The sequence below is a fragment of the Leopardus geoffroyi genome, chromosome C1, assembly GCF_018350155.1.
Source record: "Leopardus geoffroyi isolate Oge1 chromosome C1, O.geoffroyi_Oge1_pat1.0, whole genome shotgun sequence".
Classification (NCBI taxonomy): Eukaryota; Metazoa; Chordata; class Mammalia; order Carnivora; family Felidae; genus Leopardus; species Leopardus geoffroyi.
The window spans coordinates 16,560,342-16,581,834 of record NC_059328.1 but is presented as its reverse complement, the minus strand read 5'-3'; the positions used below and the strand labels follow the sequence as shown (position 1 = coordinate 16,581,834).

General features: G+C 44.6%; 1 protein-coding gene across 3 annotated transcripts in view; it reads right to left on the bottom strand.

Annotated features, from left to right (window-relative positions):
- ZBTB40 (zinc finger and BTB domain containing 40) overlaps positions 1-20,248 on the bottom strand; it is an 80,496-nt gene extending 60,248 nt beyond the window's left edge. Inside the window, exons 1-2 of one of the 3 annotated variants that reach the window (XM_045476061.1) lie at positions 20,085-20,248; positions 16,264-16,811 (exon numbers count right to left, since the gene is read on the bottom strand). The gene's annotated coding sequence lies outside the window, so the exon portion shown is untranslated. Of the gene's footprint in view, positions 1-16,263; positions 16,812-19,886; positions 20,060-20,084 lie in introns of those variants that run through there. The other 2 variants (XM_045476060.1, XM_045476062.1) reach the window with 2 other exon arrangements.
- Positions 20,249-21,493: the final 1,245 nt, after the last annotated feature.

The window sequence follows — 21,493 nt, the reverse complement described above, 5'->3', positions numbered from 1 at the left end:
ACTATGCCATTTATCTTTCCCCACAAAATCAGACAACTCTATTTATCTTCCATAGCCTTCTACCCAGATCCCCTGAAAACTGTAGTAAACAGCATTTCAAGGCCTGTGTTCTCTTCTGTGACACAGAGTCTAAAATCGAGACTCAATATTATGTGCTGCCCTGACATCTGGTAAAATCAGGAGAGCCTCAAATGGCCCAAGCACAAATTCTGCTACCCATTCTGCTCTGGTAGACAAGGTCCCTGAGCCAAACAATCCTCCTTATCAAAGAGACTAAGGTTCAGCTCCTGTTCATCCCTGAGTAGTGGGTTTCAGTTCCTTGTCAGCACCCTCCCCCCACCCCAATTATTCCAGCAAGCCAATGACATCCTCTAGCAGAAACCAGGGGGCGCCCCACCCTCTTGATACCACAAAGCCTGCCTCCCACAGCCCCTGGTTGTTTACTCTGCTCCCGAGGGCAACCCCATATGGTCCTGAGTAGCAGACTATGTATGTCCTCCTCTGGGGCTGTGAGTACACGTGAGTAAAAATCCGTCAGTCTCATTTGCCAGAGTCCAGTGTTGTGCACTCCCCCATAACCCTGGGGCGGGGATCCTTCCCTCATCAACAGGATGAATAAGAGGTGATTAAAACATCTGTTTTGCTCAATCCACTGGTCTCGGCTCTTTTCATACGCTTGAATCTTTTGAATGCCTTTGGCAAGGTCATCAACTGCTGCAAGATGGCAATAATGTCCAGCATCGTGCTAAGCACTGTCCATACACTTTCCATTCAATTCCCCTAACATCCTATGAGATAGATACATTATCCCTAATGTACAGATGAGGAAACTAATGTCTAACAGCCTATGCCCAAGACCATACAGCTAAGAAGTCTGGGTACAGTTCAAATGCAGATGTGCTGACTCTCTGTTCTTCATCACTACCTTAGCCTTGACAGCATTTCGGGGCTCAGCAGCAGCATTCCTCGGTGCCGCTCACAGATAGAGACGCGTTGCTAGCTGGCCCGACAGCAGCACCTGCACTTGAGATGCCTTGTTTCTTTTGCTGGTCTCTACTGAAAGATGGATGGAGATGCGTATCTGGAAAGAGTGCTATGGGAACAGGCCGGCTGGCTGGCTGCCAAGAGAATTCCCTTGATGGCTTGAACTTGATTTACCAAAAGGTCTAGTTTGGTTGTCAACCTTGCAGATACAAACCACCTATCCTATAAAAGCCTCATAGTTCATCGGACTTCGGAAGGCTGGATAACACGGTCCAAACTCATATAAGAGAAGAGATATAAATCAGAAAGTAAATTTATTAGTTCATTTGTTAGTGAAATAGGCCTACTCTTTACAGTTACCTGTGAAAAAGATTCAAGCAGCAAGGTCAAGTATCATCAGAAGAGACTGTATGCTACCAACATGTAATGAAAACAGGGTTCATCTGTCTTCGCCATGCAAGTAAGTGCCTGGCGCCAGACTGGGCAGGTAAGAGTCTGAGGGCCAAGGTACACTACACAGGCACCGCCAACTGACATTGTCTTGTCCCTTCTATCACCGAGTTCCTGGATCCTTCTGTGGCTCCAGTTTCTCTTTTGATATAGCCGGACTCAGCTTTGTCTCTGAGGTAACCTTGAGCACGTATTTAATAGCACTGACCATGGGCTAATTTTTCAGTCTCTCTCAGAATGTGAGCAGTGCGCCCCTGGTGCTCCTGCCCACAGGTTTTTCATTCTGTGCTCCGAACATCTATCAGATCAGAACGGGCTCCTCCAACAAGCTTCACCCAATGAAGCTCTCAATTCACTTCAAACTTATCCACCTTCTAACTTCTATCTGGCTCAACCACCTGACATGGCCTATCCCTGATTCAGTCCTCACTCCTTCCCTTTCCCTCTGTCCCTCACCTACTCCCTACTCTGCACTTCTGTCACTCTGCCTTCCTCTAGCCACTCCACCACACGTCCCTAATTAAAACTTTTTTTAAAAAAGTATCTATCAATACCAAATGTACGTGAAATGACTCCTGATGAGAAGGATAATAAAAATCAAGAGAATTGTGCAACTCTAAATTCTCCTTAGATAATTTAGAGGGGTGCCTGGGTGGCTCAGTCAGTTAAGCTCAAAGGTCATGATCCCATGGTCAGTGGGTTTGAGCCCCACATCGGGCTCTGTCTTGACAGTTCACAGAGCCTGGAGCCTCCTTCAGATTCTGCGTCTCCCTTTCTCTCTCTCTGCCCCTCTCCTGCTTGTGCCTTCTCTCTCTCTCTCTCTCTCTCTCTCTCTCTCTCTCAAAAAATAAACTAATTAACATTAAAAACTTTATCCTCAGAGACTATGTAATCCAGGCCTATCATTCCATAGATGAAAATACTGACAGAAATTAAGGGACCTGACAAATCATGTACCCTGGTAATGGCAGGGCCAAACCCAGGACCCGAGTTCTGGGCTTTCAAGCCAATACTTGAACCAAAACACCAAACTCCTAACTATACACATCAGGTGAGGGGTTCCGTGGGGAGGGCTTCCTAGGTATCTCACACACAGACTGGTGGTCACGAGCACTAGGTGTTGTCATACAGCACATTTACTATTTTTCTTTGAGTGTTAAGTACCAACCACTGATATCTCTTTCAATGAGAAGATAATTACCCTCAAGCCAGAAAACTGCCGCAAAGTGTCTCAGGGAATATATGATTGCAAATTCCCCAATCCACTGTCACCAGTAAGACTGTAAGTTGGATCTGTGACTTAACAACAACAAAAAGAAAAACCACATTTCTAACATGACTATTTAAGACACTTAAAAGATAACATTTTATGAATATGTAATTGAGATCATGATGGAGAAGGCCTTTTTATGCATAGAGGAAACAGAAGAAATTCACAAATAACCAACAGATGTGATTATATAAAAACATAAACTTCCAAAACCCAGCACCAATAAAACTAAAAGATAAATGATATGTTACATGAAATGAAAAACAGTTAATATTAGAATAGAAAGATCACACAAATCAATAAAGAAAACTAACATTTAAAATTTTAAAGATGGACAAAGAAAAACAATTTACAAAAGAAATAAAAAGTTGATTTTAAAAGTTGGTCCTTCTGAATAATTAAAGAAATGCACATTAAAACATCCATACTATTTTGGGGCAAATTAGAAAAGTTTTGCAATGATAATATTTAATTGAGAAGCAGTAGTTTTAGTTTTATTCATGTATTTTTAAATGTTTATTTTTGAGAGAGAGAGAGAGAGAGAGAGAGAGATAGCAGCAAGCATACATGTGTGGGGGAGAGCAGGAGTGCGGGGGGACAGAAGATCCCAAGCAGGCTCTCTGCTGACAGCAGAGAGCCGGATGTGGGGCTCAAACTCACGAACCATGAGATCATGACCTGGGCGGAAGTTGGACACTTAACCAACTGAGCCACCCAGGTGCCCTAAGAAGTAGTTTTGGACCACGCACTCTTGATCTGGTTCAAAGCCTAACTTAAACACTTACTCAGTGACTTTGGGCAAGTCACTTTAATCACTGTGAGCCTGAACATCTTTACAGTTTTGTTGTGAAGATGAAGTGAGACAACGCATCTGAGGTGTTTTAGCAAAGTTCCTATCAACAGTAGATGCTCAGTGTTAGCTGCTATTATCATATTACTTGCATTAATAACTCAAGGAAGGGACCACTGAGACAGGTACCCACATGGTACGGATGGAAGTATAAACTGGTAAAAATCCTTCAGGGAACTAATGCGACAAGTAATCTGCTCATCTAGAGCTATAAGAAATGTCTTTGCTCTGGAAAACAGTATGGAGGTTCCTCAGAAAATTAAGAAGAGAACTACCCTACGACCCAGCAATTGCACTACTAGGCACTGATCCACGGGATACAGGTGTGCTGTTTCGAAGGGACACATGCACCCCCATGTTTACAGCAGCGCTATCAACAATAGCCGAAGTATGGAAAGAGCCCAAATGTCTATTGATGGATGAATGGATAAAGAAGCTGTGTGTGTGTGTGTGTGTGTGTGTGTGTGTGTACACACACACACACACACACACACACACACACACACACACAATATAGTATTACCCAGCAATCAAAAAGAATGAAATCTTGCCATTTGCAACTACGTGGATGGAACTAGAGGGTATTATGCTAAGTGAAATTAGTGAGTCAGAGAAAGACAAATACCACATGACTTCATTCATGTGATCATTAAGATACAAAACAGATGAACATAAGGGAAGGGAGGCAAAAATAATATAAAGACAGGGAGGGGGACAAAACAGAAGAGACTCTTAAATACAGAGAACAAATTGAGGGTTGCAGGAAGGGTTGTGGGTGGGGGATGGGCTAAATGGGCAAGGGGCATTAAGGAGACACTTGTTGGGATGAACACTGGGTGTTATACATAGGGGATGAATCACTGGATTCTACTCCTAAAATCATTATTGCACTATATGCTAACTAACCTGGATGTAAATTTTTTAAAAAAGTGTCTTTGGAGAGAGACATGAGAATCTGGGTGCTAAGGGTGGTCATGTGCCCTGTCTGAATGGTTTTACCAGAAACTTTACATGGCAGTTGTATAATTATAGATAAATAAAAAAGAATGAGAAGCCCATGACAGAAGACAAAAAGATTGTTTTAAATATGTATGCCTTTAGACACTTATAGGAATCTATCTATACACAAATAATCAGAGATATAATGAAATATTTATGTACACTGAACTCAGAACAATAGCATCCCTAGTAAAAAACTGAAAATGTAGATGTATAATATGAGGAGTGTGTGTGTGTGTGTGTTGTTTTTTTGTTTCTTTGGAGAGAGGGCAGGGGGGAGAACAAGAGGGGGAGGGGGAGGGGGAGGGAGAGAGAGAATGAATCCCAAGCAGGTTCCATGCTCAGCACAGAGCCCAACACAGGGCTGGATCCCACGACCCTGGGATCATGACCTGAACCAAAATCAAGAGTTGGATGCTCAACCAACTGAGCCACCCAAGTGCCCCTACAATACGAAGTTTTTAAGTAAATAGGGTATACAGCCATATTATAAAATATTATGCAGCCATTAAAAATTAGGCTGTCTAGGGGCGCCTGGGTGGCGCAGTCGGTTAAGCATCCGACTTCAGCCAGGTCACGATCTCGCGGTCCGGGAGTTCGAGCCCCGCATCAGGCTCTGGGCTGATGGCTCAGAGCCTGGAGCCTGTTTCCGATTCTGTGTCTCCCTCTCTCTCTGCCCCTCCCCCGTTCATGCTCTGTCTCTCTCTGTCCCAAAAATGAATAAACGTTGAAAAAAAAATTTAAAAAAAAAAAAAAAAATTAGGCTGTCTATAGAATATCTATAGCACAAGCAACCAAAAATAAATAAACAGGACTTGATCAAATTTAAAACTTTTGTGTATCAAAGGATACTATTACGAAAATGAAAAGATAGCTCCAGAATGGGAACAAATACTCTCAAGTGACTTATCTGATAAGGGTCCAGCATCCAGAATATATAAACATAGCATATCAGAGTACAGCATCCAGAACTCTTACAACTCACCAGTAAAAAGACAAATAAGCCAATTAAAATCAGCAAAGGATTTGAATAAACATCTCTCAAAAGAAGGTATACAAAACGGCCAATAAGTACGCGAAAAGATACTCAGCATCAGCTGTCATTAGGGAAATGAAGATGGAAACCACCGCGATACCACCCCGTACCCACTAGGATGCTGCAACAAGACAAGCACACACAGACCGAAAGTACAAGGGCTGCTGAGGAGGCAGAGAAACTGGAACCCTCATACGTTGCTGGTGGGAACGTAAAACGGTGCAGCCACTGTGGAAAACAGTTTGCAAGTTCCTCAGAAAGTTAAACAGAGATACTACATGACCCAGCAATTCCAACCCCAGATCTAACCCGAGAAAAATGAAAACATACATCCACACAAAAACTTGTACACCAATGTTCACTGGCACATTATACGTAACAGCCCAAAACTGGAAACAACCCAAACGTCCACCGACTGATAAATGAACAAACAAAATGTTGTCTATCCACACAATGGAATATTATTCACCCATAAAAAGGAATGGAATACAGAATACTGTTACAGGGGTGAAACTTGAAAACATTATGTTCTGTGAAAGAAGCCAGGCACAAAAGGCCACACACTGTAGGATTCCATTTATAGGAACTGTCCAGATTAGACAGATTCGTAGAGACAGACAGTGGATTAGTGGATGCCAGCTGGGAGGAGGGGGAGTTGGGGAGAGAATGCTAATGGGTACGGAGTTTTGGGATTTTTTTTTTTTTTTTGGAGGGATGAAAATCTTCTAGAATTAGAAAGTGGTGATGGTTACACAGACTTTTAAATTGTACACTTTAAAACAGTAAATTATACGGTATGTGAATTATATCTAAATACATTTTTTTAAATTAGGCTCTTGAAGATTTTTAATAACATGAGGAAATGCTCTCAACATACTAAAAGGGAAAAAAAAAAAACCCAGCATGCAACTGTATGTATAATTCCAATTTGATTTAAAAATATATGTACATGCATATACACATTTGCATTTAAAAAGACAGACAATATATCAAAATGCTAACAGTGGGTTCCTAGGTAGTGTCATTATGGGGGACTTATTTACTTCTTCATACTTTTTTTAATGTTTGTTTATTTGAGATAGAGCAAACGCAGGAGGGGCAGAGAGAGGGAGACAGAGCATTCCATGCAGGCTCCACCCTGTCAGCCCAGAGCCCAATGAGGGGATCGATCCCACGAACCCTGAGATCATGACCTGAGCCGAAATCAAGAGTTGGATGCTTAACCAACTGAGCCACCCAGGCACCCCTCTTCTTCATACATTTCAATTTTTTTTTATAGTAAATACGTACTATTTTTATAAGAAGGAAGTTGTAAAACAGAAACCCAGGTAGGTCAGTCTGGCTTCAAAGCTGGTGTCATTTCCAACATGCTGTTCGTTCATTAAACACGTATTTAGTTCCTGCTCTGTTCCAAGTAAAGCTAAGGAAGATATAATCTCTGCCTGCAGGGCATTTACGTAAGTCCAGGGTGGGGTTTGAACCTGAGTCCGCCCGCCCACCAGGAAAGAGACCGTATCCTCCTTAAATGACAGGCAGCGCTGTCCACCTGCACACCTTCTGGGGCAGAGGGCCCAGGGCTGCGAGAGCAGTGTAGCTTAGTGGTTAAAGGATAGAGCGGGAGCCGGACTACCTGGTGCGAAGCTCGACGGTCCGATCACAAAGTGTGTGATCTCACGGGGCACCAGGGAGGCTCAGTCGATCAAGCGACCAACTAACTCTTGGTTTCGGCTCAGGTCACAATTTCGTGGTTCATGGGTTTGAGCCCCACATCGGGCTGTGTACTGATGATGTGGAGGCTGCTTGTGATTCTCTCTCTGCTTCTGCTTCTCCCTGCTTCTGTTCTCTCTCTCTCTCTCTCTCTCAAAATAAATAAATAAACTTTAAAAAAAAACAAAAACAAAAAACCAAGGTGTGTGATCTTAGGAAAATTACCTAACCTGCCAGGGACACGGCCTCTAGGGGCACTAACGGTTCTCTCACTGGGCGGTTAGAAGATGAGCGTGAACATACCTAAAGCACTGGCATCATGCATGGAGGACACAGCAAGTGCTCAACAGATTCATTAGCGGCTAGCCACCATCGTCACCATCCCTGCCACCACCCCACCACCCGTCGCTCAAGGGGGCAGAAACAGAATGGATTAAAAACCACGAGAAAGCTTGTTTTCCACATCTCAAAACTACCATCATCTGATTCTTGATAAGCCTGTAATAACCATTACATTAAACCAATTTCTTTTTCCACATTCTCTCAACGTCTAATGAAACTCTTCTTTTGAGGCATTCTACAAAATACAATGAGCTAGAACATCAAAATGTCCACTGCTGACAAACTGCTTGTGTCCTCTTATCTTTGAACTCATAAAAACAAGCGATTTTTTCAAGGCTATTATAACGGGAGGTGGCTCTGAGAGGCTTTTCTGTCTTTCCTCTGCCTTTCCGGCCACGCTGCTCTGAGTCAGGAGTTCACCCAGGATGACTCTTCGCGGGCCAAATGCAACATCTCTGGAGCAATACGACCGCCTAACGAGTGACTGGGGACGGTGACTGCATTCCACCTACTGCGACTCTTCCAGCCGGCAGAGGAGAGTCTCAACAAGCAATCATCACTCCGATGCTTTCCTATCCCATCTCTTAGATGTTTAAAAAAAAAAAAAAAAAAAGGCCCTTGGCTTTGTCACTGGTACTGATAGCAGTCTGTAGTGACCTGAAGACGTGGGTAAGTTCTGAGTTTTCACCAACTTGATTGCAGGAGTATGCTTTTCTTCAGCAGGGAGTAAGAAATCTGGACACACAGTATAACACAGTACCAAGGCTCAGATTCAAAGACACCCATTTAATGGAAAGACTAAAGAGCTCAGGCAACTACACGATACCAAGCCAGGCCTTGTGGCTCCAGAGGCCGTGTGCCTAACAGTAAGGGCTGGAGGCTCTAGGGCCGGCCCATCCGCCCAGGGCGTGGGTCACAGCACTGCCACTCTCACCAACTGCGTGACTCTAGGCACGTGACTTAACTCTCTAGTCCTCAGTTTTCTCACAGGTAAAATGGAGGTTTTGGTGCTTATCAGTGGGGGAGCTGTAAGCACTAATAAGCCACTGCATGTATATGAGTCAATACACGTACAGGACATTTCCTATAATATGGGAAGCATTCATTAAATGTCAGAAGGAAGCATAAAAACCCACCTACCAAAATATTTAGTTTTCTAGTTCTTAGGTTGGATAATCAGTTCACAGATGTACTTTTTTTTCCAAAGTTTATTTATTTTTGAGGGGCGGAGGGTGGACAGAGGATCCCAAGCGGGTTCCGCGCCGACAGAAGAGAGTCTGATGCAGGGCTCGAACTCACACACTGCGAGATCAAGACCTGAGCCGAAGTAGGACACTTAACCGACTTGAGCCACCCCGGTGCCCCCACAGATGTACTTTTTGGAACTCACTCTGCTTCATTACTTATATAAGTTACAAATCTACCTTCTATATGTCAAATATTGCATAATTCTTTTTTTTTAAATAATGGACTTTATAGACAACCATGCTGCTGGTTTCAGCCTGTCTAGGATGGGAGGCAGCTAGGAAAGCAAGATAAAATGGGGTGGGTTAGGCCTCTCATACCAAAGAGTGTTGGGCTATAATCTGAGAGAATTCAAAGTCTTAAACTCATTGGAAGTTAGCAGGAGATACAGGAATTTTTGAAATCACCTGGTCCAACTCCACATTTTGTAGATGAGGAAACGGAGACGTTGACAAGTGTTTTAAGATCTTCCAGTTCACTAATGACAGAAATGAGACTCTTCCTGTTACCTGTGTTTTAGGCACATACTCTAAATGGAAAGCGATGAGAAAAACATTTTGGAAAGGGAAAAAGACACAGTTTGGAAGGGTTAAGGTAGCGATCTAACAATAGGAGGTAACACTGCGAAGGTTTATCATATCCCAGGCACTGTGCCAATCACTTCGCATGGTAGCCTTACATAAATTTTGCACAACCTGTGAGGTAGCCACTATCATTAACTAACTCCGCTTTCCAGAAAGTAGAGGCCTATCGAAAGTAAACGGCATGCCCCACGTCACAAAGCTGGTGAAGTGTAGAGTCTGTACATGAACCCACACTGTCTGACTCCAGAGACAGAACCTCCACCCCTGGATATTGCCCACGCGTGAGAATTGAAAAAGCAGTGGAACTCTTCATGCCTCAGTCCTTCTCCTACTTTTTGGGTAACTTCTCTGTTCAGGCGCAGTGCAGATGCACAGTAAATTAAGTGGGGTTTTTGTTGTTGCGTGATTGTTTTTAATTCCAGGATAGTTAACGTATTGTTATCTGAGTACAACACAGAGATTTAACAATTCTATATATTACTCAGTGCTCATCATAAGTGTACATAAATAAGGTGCTTTTATTTATTTATTTATTTTTTTTTTTCAACGTTTATTTATTTTTTTTGCGACAGAGAGAGACAGAGCATGAACGGGGGAGGGGCAGAGAGAGAGGGAGACACAGAATCGGAAACAGGCTCCAGGCTCTGAGCCATCAGCCCAGAGCCCGACGCGGGGCTCGAACTCCCGGACCGCGAGATCGTGACCTGGCTGAAGTCGGATGCTTAACCGACTGCGCCACCCAGGCGCCCCAGGGTGCTTTTAAACTAAGAGGAGATAACAATAATTTAGAGCCTACTTGCTCTGTGCTATGCGAGGCACCACACGCAGACTCAAGGGCCCCAACCTGTCTAAGGCCACAAAGCCGGTGATAGTGCTGCTGGGGGAGGTGGAGCCCCACGCAGCCCTAGCGGGGCTCCAAGGCCCCATTTCCCAGCCTATTCAGTGGACAGCGTGCGCCTGTCCATCCAGCAGCTCTTTACTGAGCTCAGCCAAATGCCCTTAACTAAGGCTTGTCCTTACATAGAGAAGAAATTCAGCAAAACCCTGCTCTCACAGAATGCACAGCAGCGGTAAGAGAACGGACCGCTTTCAGCTTGGAACCCTACTTTCCTTGTACCTCAGCAGTCGAGTGGCAGAAGCAGCAAGGACTCTGGAGCCCCCGCCTCCCCCGTCACTGTCCTAGGAGACCACACACATCGGCCAGCCTTCGCTGCACCTCTGTGCACACTTCACAGATGAACTCCATTCTCCTCTCCTCCTAATGCTGGAAGCTTTTTGTCTTCAAAGTGGGAATTATGTTCATCTCTAGCTTTCTCTCATTTACTACCAGGTAGTATGACAAAAGGGTTAACTTGAGGAGCTAACAACAACAAAAATGCAAAAGAGGGTAACTCCTCTACTGCCTCTACCTTTGGGAAAGGGCCTATGGGATTCCACGGTATGTGCTCAAAAATGTCCAAGGAAGACATGGAAGATTCTATCCTCAACACTTCGCTGCCTGAGAAAAAAAAATCCAGAACCCTAGGGGCCAATTATTCTGCTGCCTTGGACTCTGACCTTAGGAAGTCTCCTTCTGGTCTGAACCTGACTGGAACTGAGGGCAGCTGACAGCAGAATGGCAGCTATGTGCGCAGCCGGTAGGAGGGCGGTCAAAGCCAATGACAGCCAGCTTCAGAGCACCATTCACGAGCTACCCCACCAAACCCATGGGAGAAATGAAGAGTGGCAAGTCTTACTGTGATTCAAATTCGTAAGTTCCTGCTCCGTTCCCAATATCATGCCGGGAGCTGGGGACTCAAAACACCGGCAGGATTTTAAAGATCAAGTAACACTGGGGGCGCCTGGGGGGCGTAGTCAGTTAAGCGTCCGACTCTGGTTCTCGGTTCAGGTCATGATCTCCCAGTTCACGAGTCTGAGCCCCGCATCAGGCTCTGCACGGATGGCGTGGCGCCTGCTTGGGATTCTGCCTCTCTGCCGCTCCCCTACTTGTGTGCACATGCGCTCTCTCAAAATAAAAGAAAATTTAAATTAGAATTAAAATCAAGTAAAAGCGAATTGCACTAATAAAAGTAGACCAAGAGAAGGCAAGGAAGAGCAGAGCATGAAGAGAAGTAGGAGGGAGAGGGAGATAAGAGGACTTACTGTTTGCAAACAGAAGTGAGGGAAATCTTTGTGACACGAATTAGAAGGGAAGACTCATGTAAAAGTACCAGCTGGAGTTTAGCATGGAGTGGCTCTTGACTGTCTCGCCTGCTTCTGCTTTTCCCTGGCCAGCTGGGAGTGTAAAATTTGAAAAACAACCTTAATAGGGAGCTAAAAAGAGCTGGGTTCTAAACCGGATTTTAAACTTTGTAACCTTGAGTCACCTTAATCTTTCTTTCAAAACCTGTTTCCTCAACTGTAAAAGGGAGGTAACACCTATACAGGAGCTCATAAAGCTATTCACACTTTTGTATGTTTGAAACTTCCATATTTCAATGGAGATACTAATACCTATTGCTTAGTTGCTATGAGGATTACAAGAAGTAATTACAGAAAATACGTAGCCAGTGCCGGGGACTTTGTAGTAGTCAATGGTAACTATCATTATCAACATGGTATTTTTTAAAGTTCTGTGATGAGGGTACGGAGAACAAAACACTATGAACCAGTGAATTCACTGCTGCAGAGTGCAGACTAGGAATGTCTGGATGTCTATACAAGGACAATCTTCCCATATATCATCAGTCTTACAGGCTCACTCTGTCACCCGCTTTCGTCTTCCCCTTCCTGCTTTATTCATTCACTCAACAAATATGCATTGACTGCCTGCTGTACGTAGGACACAGAGCTGCATACTGAGAATGGGAACCGGAGGAAGAAAGGAGGAGACAGTAACAGGACAGGATGACGGGGACACCTATGAACCGTTTGAAATTATAAAACGTTTTGAGTATGTCGGTGTGTACACTCCTCTGAGAAGTTCTGGAGAGATTCTAAAAGGAATTTTTTTGTTTTAAGTTAAGAAAATCTAATAAACTTAACAGAAAACATACAAAACGTACACAGGGAAAAACATAACACACTCGTGAAAAATCACAAAAGTAGCCTTGAGCAAATGGAAAGACAGGCCACGATCTTGGATAAGAAGACTCAATATCATAAAGATGTCAGTTCTCTCTCAGCTAAGTTTAACATAATCTCAACAGAAACACCATCCAGTTGTTGCTGCCTGAAACTAGACAAACTGATTATAAAGTTTATATGGCAGAATAAGCAAGCAAAAGCAGCCAGGAAGACATTAAAAAAGAGCAGTATGAAAAAACTGGCCCTTCTAGGTGTTAAAACAAATTAAAAAGCCTCTAAAATTAAGATGGTTTCGTAACGGCATATGAATTGGCGTTCAAACCAATGGAACGTAACAGAAAATCCAGTAAGAAACCCAAATGTATACAAGAACGTAGTATCCAGTAAAAACAAGATCTCAAACCAATGGAGAAAAGATAAGAACTTTTCATAAGTAGTGTTGGAATACCTGGCTGGCTAATGGGGAAAAGATAAAATTGGATCCTTCCTCAAACCAAACTAAATGTCAAGATAAATTCCAAATGGATAGGAGCCTAAAGATGTGTTTAAAAAAAAGGGGGGGGGGGAGGGGGTGAAACCATACATACACTGGAAGAAAACATTAACAAATTCCCCATAAATTAAAAGCAGGGCAAACTTCCTGGGACTCAAATTCTAAAGCAATACACTGTAAGACCCATAAATATAACTATATAAAGATGAAAAACCTTTGTACAGCAATAAAACAACATATGCAAAGTTAGGCATATGACAAATTGAAAAAAATATTTTTGCAACTTATAGCACAGACTTTGGGCAGATACCCTGTATCTCATTAAAGGAGAAAACAAATTTAAACTATAGTGAAACATTTCTTACCTAACAGATGGGCAAAACTCCCCCAGAACTTTGGTAGCAAGACTCCAGAGAAACAGAGAAGAGGGATCAGGCATCAAATAAAAACTTCTATGAGGGGCGCCTGGGTGGCTCAGTCGGTTGGGTGTCTGACTTCGGCTCAGGTCATGATCTCGCGGTCTGTGGGTTCAAGCCCTGCGATGGACTCTGTGCTGACAGCTCGGAGCCTGGAGCCTGTTTCCAATCCTGCGTCTCCCTCTCTCTCTGCCCCTCCCCCACTCTAACTTTGTCTCACTCTGTCTCTCAAAAATAAATAAATATATATAAAAAATTTTTATTAAAAAAAAAAACTGTGAATGAACATAGTTTTGATTTTGAAACCACATAAATGGTTTACACAGTTAAAAAACAAAATTAGATTTTTAAAAGCAGTTCTTAAAGTTTAAACCAAATGAGCCTGTTGCTAAAGCTTATCAAATTGGTGGCATAAGCACACAGAGAAATAAATACATCAACTGGCCTCAGGGCAGAGTCTGACAACACATTTGAAGTAGCAGATAGTCTAAGGACAAGGGAACCAACAGAAAATTCACACAACATTCAGTGATCTAATGATCAGTGCAGTTAGTGGCATGCTACTGGGTTGGTTAGTAACATGGCCAGGAAAATCCAGCAGCCTTCAAAGCCCCAGAGTGTGACCCACTTGTCCAGGGAACGATAAAGTTCTGTGGCCCATTTGAGTGTTACTGGCTAGTGCCCAAGTAGAAGAGTGAGAGGGAAGGGAAGAGAGTAAAGTGAGATTTGAACACACCCAACCAGAGCTTGAGGGCAGCACAGGTCAAGCCACTAACTGCATTTACCCTGAGGGCAAGCAAGCCACTTAAGACTTTTAAGGAAGGGGGTAACAGAGTAACATGTGATCTGTGCTTCGTAAAGATCACTGGCATCAGTATACAAAATGGATTAGAGAGGAACAAAGGAAGAAGCCAGCTGGACAGCTAGGAGGCTGCTGTAGTAATCCAGGACAAGAGATTACAGTAGCTTTAAACCAAAAGAGAAAGGGGACATCAGTAGACTTGTAGCCTAAATAAATACATGCTAACTGCAGGTAGGGAGTGGAAGGAGGGTGGGAGGCTGACAGAAGGGGAAGAATATGCGGGACTCCCAAGTTTCTGCCTTTTGCAACTTTGTGGTGCCATCTGAAGAGACTTGGAACTGAAGGTAAGTACCAGATGGAAGAAAAATAGCAAGTTCACTGCTGCCTGAGCCCCTGACATCATCCTTCAGAGCTGGTGGGGACAAGGAGTTAAGAAGGAAGATCCAATAACCAGGCTGCAGTGTTAGAAAGCTGAGAAACAGATGAAACAAGCAGGTCAGATAACCTCTTGCAGTATTTTCTCAAAATCAGAAATAGAACCACATACTGTTCACTTTGTTTTTTCTTTTAATGTTTACTTTTGAGGGAGAGAGACAGACTGCATGGGGGGGGGGGGTGCGCAGGGAATAGGGAGACACAGAATCTGAACCAGGCTCCAGGCTCTGAGGTGTCAGCACAGAGCCTGACGCGGGGCTAGAACTCAGGAACCGTGAGACCATGACCTGAGCTGAAGTCAGATGCTTAACCGACTGAGCCACCCAGGTGCCCCTCACTTTGTTTTTATATTTTAAAAAAATGTCACGTAACCAATATCTGGAGGCTTAAAAGCTAGTAATCCTTTGTTTCTAATCTCCTCTTCCTTCTTGGGCCCTTTCCTTCATAAAAACTGAGTTCGTAAAACATCTAGAGTCCCAGAATCAGACTCTCAGGCGGATAATAGAGGTCACTCACACAAATACCTCCAGGGACCGGAAAGACATAAAGTCTCTTTAAATGTAAGCAACTCGCTGTTAAACACTATATGGGCCAAACAAACTGGCCCACGGCAGTTTTCTACTGAGGTCCCACGTTTACAAAATGTCCTAAGAAAATGACTTAAAACAGTTCCTTCCTTTTCTTTCCATTTGAGTACTAATAAATAAAACCAGAAACTACACCAACGAATTACTTTTTCAGAGGTCTTAGTTTAGATAAGAAAGAGAAGTTTGGCTTCAAAAAGAGCTCTTTCTTTCCCTCCATAGATACACAGGGCTGCCAGGACAGATACAGGGGCAGCCTCCCTCCTCCTTTGCTCCTCGGTCTCTGCCTCCGTGAAGCCCTCTCCTCTTCCTCTCTCTCCTAACCTTACTTTCCTGTGGTCCTGAGGAACCGCGTCCATTAGCAAGAAGTGGATTCCTAGAGCCAGAGTATTAGGCTCCTACCACTCTTCCTTTCACGGGTCAGAAGAAACCAGCAGGGCAACGGCTACCAAGGTTGCCAAGACAACACACTACCATTTCAACCGTCTCCTATAAAATAAGGACGATGATCTCTGAGGCATTTCCAAGTACCTCACTGGGTAAATATCCCTATGAGACAGGAACACCCAACTCTGCTTGGCCACTTTAGAGAAGAAACAAGGCCTGGAAAGATACTTTCAAAACTGAAGTCAAGACCACACGGCAGTAAGAAGTAACTGGTTTCAGGCGGGATTCATCACCACTTTGGTTCACTGGTTTTTATTACATGTGACGTTTCATTGTTGGCTCTGCACCTTTAGAGGGTCAAGGATCCCTCTGAGACCTGATTAAAGAATGGGCTCACTCCCCACAAAAACGACAGACAAATCTGCAGGCAAATTCAAAGGATTCGTGAATCCCCCGCAGCTCAACCACTGACCCCAGTTTAACAATCTGGGATCAGCTAGAATGTATGTACTTCATCTAAGGACAGGAAAAACTTGGGTGTCATGAATTTGAGGATTTGGAGTTAAATAACAACATCAGGGAAATACAAGGAAAGCCGGCGTTCTTTCCTTACCCTTCTCTCCCTTGAGGGCTGCAGACGTCTCAAAACTGCAAAGGTCTCTGCAAACGACACACCACACCCTCTGCAGGACTTCAAGACAGTGACAATCTCATCTCCGAGTTTAAATGCCTTTAATATTTAATTCTTTCCTCTACATGGTTACAGCTTGCTTTTTTCACATTATCGGGATGATGGCTTTCGGAGGCAGCCTATTGGAGATCCAGAAAACCATAAATTCCAATTCAATTTCCTTGTGAAAATCAAAGAACTCACTCGCTTGAAGAGTTGAAAGCGTCTGAGGGGTCACTGCCTTCCTCCAGGGTGCTGGTGCAGGCAGTGTTCCAGAAGGGTAATGTAAACACTCAGTATGAGGCAACAGGGCATACCAATTTGTTTTCCAATCTATTTTATTTCAGTTCAGAGCTTCTTTGCAGACAGATAGTCCACAAAAACAACCACACTTTGGGTGTACTCAGTCTTCTTCAATCTCCAAAAGCAGTTGAGTATTGCCAAAGCGTGGCTCGTTTCCCTGCGCTGCCCGTCTGCAATGAGGCTTTGCACTGAAATAAAATAGATTGAAAAACAAATTGGTATGCCCTCGCTCTCCCTGCAGTTTTATATTATCCTTCAAAACTAGTGTTACCACCTTCTCTTTACTGGAACCCAACAGACCCAAATAACAGAGTAAAACTGCAACACTTTAAATGTGCAGGTCCCACCCAAACCTAAAATAGCAATTTAATGCTGGGCTTATTGTTTAACATTGCATTAACATGCCACTCTCCGTCCTGTTCCTTGCTCCATTTGCCGGGCTGGATTACACCTTCTAAGGACACGTGCAATCGTGCAATCGGGTTACTAGACGCAGTTTAAAGCAAAACCTGACACTGCCGATCCTCTTACGCGGTCTGCTTGATTTCTCACTGCCTCTGCAATTTTTCACGTTCATGACCCCAAATACCTTCCTATTTTTACCAATTCAAAAAGTCTGTTACTTGCTTTAAAGCGTCCAATGCCCTGCTTAAAGTATGCAACATTATTTTGAAAACTTTCAGAGGAAACCAAAAATCATTTGCAAACAAACTTTGAAATGACCACCAACTAGAAGAAACCTGTAATTTTCTTACACTGCCTTAAGAAAATGCACATGCCTTCAATGGAGGAACACACTAAAATAATGAAAAGTACTCTGAATAGATAGTTGTATAATTTGGTTGAAAAAAATTTAAAACTCGTTTGGAGGAGTTCCTCTCTCAACAAGCACAATGAGAAAAAATAAGAGCTGTTCCTGTCTCCCCCAAAGATAGAAGCATACACACACACCCTCAGCTTTGTTGGTAACGTAATCCTAGACTTTTGTTATTATTTAGCACTTTAAATACGTTTCCATTTGGGGCCCAATTTGGTTTTCTCTGATTGGAATTCAGCAACATGTGTAACAACAAAAAGGAAACAGCAAACCTGTTATTACACTTTTTCTTATTTAATCCACACAACAACCCTTTTCAGGAGGTACCACTATCCGCATTTCACATACTAGACCATCTGGAACCGGCCCACGGCACGCAGCTCTCCCAGCAGTAAAGCTGGCTTGAGGGCCAGCGACTCAGAGCACGGGACTGGATCACGGCACCACTACTCACTTCTTTCAATCCTTCCAACACCCCACATTCTTGCCACCTCACAATCTCTGATGCTACTAAAAAGTTCTTCCTTCCCAGTTCTCTCCCTTCTCCCTTCTTGCCTGGACTGGATTCTCGTCACTCAAACAGGTTCGGTTTAAACTACCTTTCTCAAGTGCCTTGCTGGGCCAGGCCGGTAAGAGGGGTCCTCCGGGTCAGCACTGTTTAATCACCTTTATCACAGTTGCCACTATTTGCCTTAGACACGAGGTGTTAGGTCCATCTTGCTCACGGTAATCATAAGGCCCAGCACAGTGGGGTCTGGTACATAGCAGGCACTCAAATATTTGATCAACAAATGGCCTGAATTGTTTATTTAATACTTACCAGACTACAGGCTGTGGGCACTGGCTAGCAGCTGATACAAAAATAGGTTAGGTGTGGTCCTGCCCTGGAGAGCCTCCCAAGAAAAGGTAATTACCAGACGGAATAATACAGACTGGTGTGATCAGTTGAGGTTCAGAACCCAGCTCCCTCGTACATTAACTATGTAACCTTGGACATTGCTCTGAATCTCAATTTTCTCATCTTTACAACAGGAATATTAATACTACCTTCGTCACAGTGTTGGTGAGAGAGCTGAATGATATTCCATGTAAATAGAGCACACAGTGCTTTGCAGAAATCATTTAATAAATACAAACTAGTGACTTTATTATGATACTATGACAGCTGTATTTGAAATTAGCTTTGTTTACAGGTATACCATCTGTCCAAGACCCTGCTGAATTTAAATCCTGTGAAAGGGCAAAGAGCTTGTTGATCTTGTCCACCACTTTTCTTCCAGGGATTTGAATCATCCTTAGTACATAGTAGGTGCTAAAAAAACACTGAAAGATTCATGAATGCATACGTGCAGGCAAGGGGTGTTCTGAAATCGTTTGTTAGTTCAACTAGGGATGAACAGCTAAGTTTGGGAACTACTGCCATGAAAGAAATGCATCTAAATTAGAAAGTAGGGTGTGGTATAAATTTGATGATTTAGCTAAGAAAAACTTCACTTTGAGGTTGTAATTAGATCTCCATAAGCCATACAAAGACTTGGAATACGATTTCAGGGAAGAACCAAAGAGCCCCAGGTTGAGACTTCAAAGAAGTTCCAGCAGTATGAGGCGGGTCACAAAGCAGAGGGCTCCCTGGAATGAGCTCCATCTGCCAGACCTATAATCTAGTACACCCTTAGGAAGCTTAACCTCAGAATCTGGTATTGTTAGCAAAAAACCGCTGGGTATGAATAGAAACGAAGCACCTTATTGTAGGCGCTGGGTGGATGGTACTGTTACTAAAAACAGTGGGAAACAATTCCCACATTGATTAACAGATCAGATCAATAAGTCTAGAGCTTTAGGTGCATGGGGTAGTTTTAACTCGAGTTTCCCTTTCCGTGAGAAATGATCAGAAGAATCGCCGGACAACGCTGACCAGTCTACTTGTGTCTAGGGCAGGGGCTGGCACACTTCTGGGAAGGGCCGGACCTTAGGTATTTTTGGCCTTGTGGGCCATGCCCTCAAAGCCATGCCATGTCTGTCGCAACAACTCAACGTAGCCCTCGTAGCAAGAAACGAGCCACAGATGATATAAAACAATGAACATGGCTATGTTCCAACAAAATTTCACTTGTGGACACTGAAATCTGATTTCATATACATTTCGTAAATTACAAGAAAGTCTTCTTTTTTCCCTCCCAAGCATTTAAAAATGTAAAAACCACTGTTAGTTCCCCACAGACCAAAACGGGGTGGGGTGGGGGACCGGGGATTTGGCCCCAGGCCGGAGTTTGCCGAAGCCTGGCGCAGACTTGGCAGGAGGGGGGAGAGACTCGAGAAGCAGCAGCGAGGAGGCCTCGGATCGCGCCGAGGAGCAGGCGGTGACGAGCGAGGGCAGGCCCCAGGCGGGGGCCAAGCCGGGTGCACCCCGACAGGGCCCCGCGGCCTCTCCCCACCGGAGACTTACAGCCGAGCCTGCGCTCGGGGTGGGAGCCTCCCCAGGGGGTCCGCGTCCGGGGCAAGAGGAGGCGGCTGCGACTTGGCAGAGCCCCACGGAGTTCGCCACGCCGAAGGGTCTCAGCGCGCCCCTCATTTGGGGCGCCTCTCGGGCCTCAACAGCTAAAGGGGTCTCCACGCTGAGTCCCAGCCCCGTTTCTATGGTTACCTGTTCAGCACCGATTCAAACTGCCGTTCTTTATTGACAGCGCCATAGAGGACACGAACACTCCTGCCCGAAGGGAACAATAAAGCTTTCTCCATTCAACAGCGGCAGAGACGCCAGAAGGCGGCCATTTTAAGGCCGGCGCGTAAGGAGTAGAGCGGCGAGGGGGCGGCCCGGCCTGCCCCGCGCGCCGTGGTCACGTGTCGGGGGGCGGGGGGGGGGCGGGCCTCGGGGGGCGGGGCCTGCGTCGAGCGCGCCCTCCACCAATGCTAGGGCGCGGGGGCTAACCGGTTGTTAGCCTGTTCTCTGACCTATGACCTTAGCCACTCCCTCCCCTCCCCACACTCTCTTATGAAAGTTTTGATGGGGTTCCACGGACTCTCGCTTGGGCAGTACTAGAGTGGGGATCTTGTTTCAAGAATGGCACAGAAGTAGACACAAAAAGGTTTCTCTACATTTTTCCAAAACATGTTCACGTGCAAGGCAGAGACGTGACCTGAGCCGCGTCCCCAGACGCATCCTCATAGGTGGAGAGTCTTGGCACCGCTCGGACGGGATAGGCTACCAGGGTCGTATCAGCCAATCGAGGTGCCCGGAAGGCGTTTTGATCCCGCCTTTCCCTCCTTCCGCTCAGGAATTTAGGGTGCGTGTTGCGGGGGGGGGGGGGGGGGGGGGGTGGTGGTCATAGCTTTTCTTCTGCTCAGTTTCTTTCACACGCTTTGTTGCACAGTGAGCGTTCCACGTTGGAGCTCCTGTTGCCACCCTCATACAGCCGAAGAGATTAAGTCAGATCCAGACAGTATCAGACAAATTAAGTCACATCAGTGCTGGCCCACTGAACCTCACACTGTCACTCCGTCACTGACGCGCAGCCAATTTTTCTGTCACTGCCAGTCATGCCACCCAAATCCAGCAGTCTCAGTACAATGCCGAGTTCCCTCTGTGGTTACAGCTGTTACATCCACAGTGTCAATATTCGGTCGTTCTGAGAGCTGACACTGTCAGGTTGACTCCCACTCCATCACCGTTTTTAATCACAAATTCAATCTGCTGGGCAGAACTGTCACTTGCATTGTTGCTGTCGTTGGGTTCATTATTGTTTACTGTCACTGTCCAACCACAGGCGACCACTGTCAAGGACCACAAACTTCAAACAGTTCTGTACAGTATAGCAATTGGACTCTGTGCCCAGCTGTCACTCTTTCGGTTGTTTTCACTGTCATTGTCACTCAGCTACTTTCACTGCCCCATAGTCAAGCCAATATTCAGCAGGCCCCTACTGGGTACACAGCTGTCCTTGTTACTGCCCGATTAGTCACTTTCACTATTATACTCTCATGTCACTGTCACGTTCAGGATCAGATTTACTATAGCTGACATCCAGTCACTCTTGTAGTCACTAGAGCTGCACC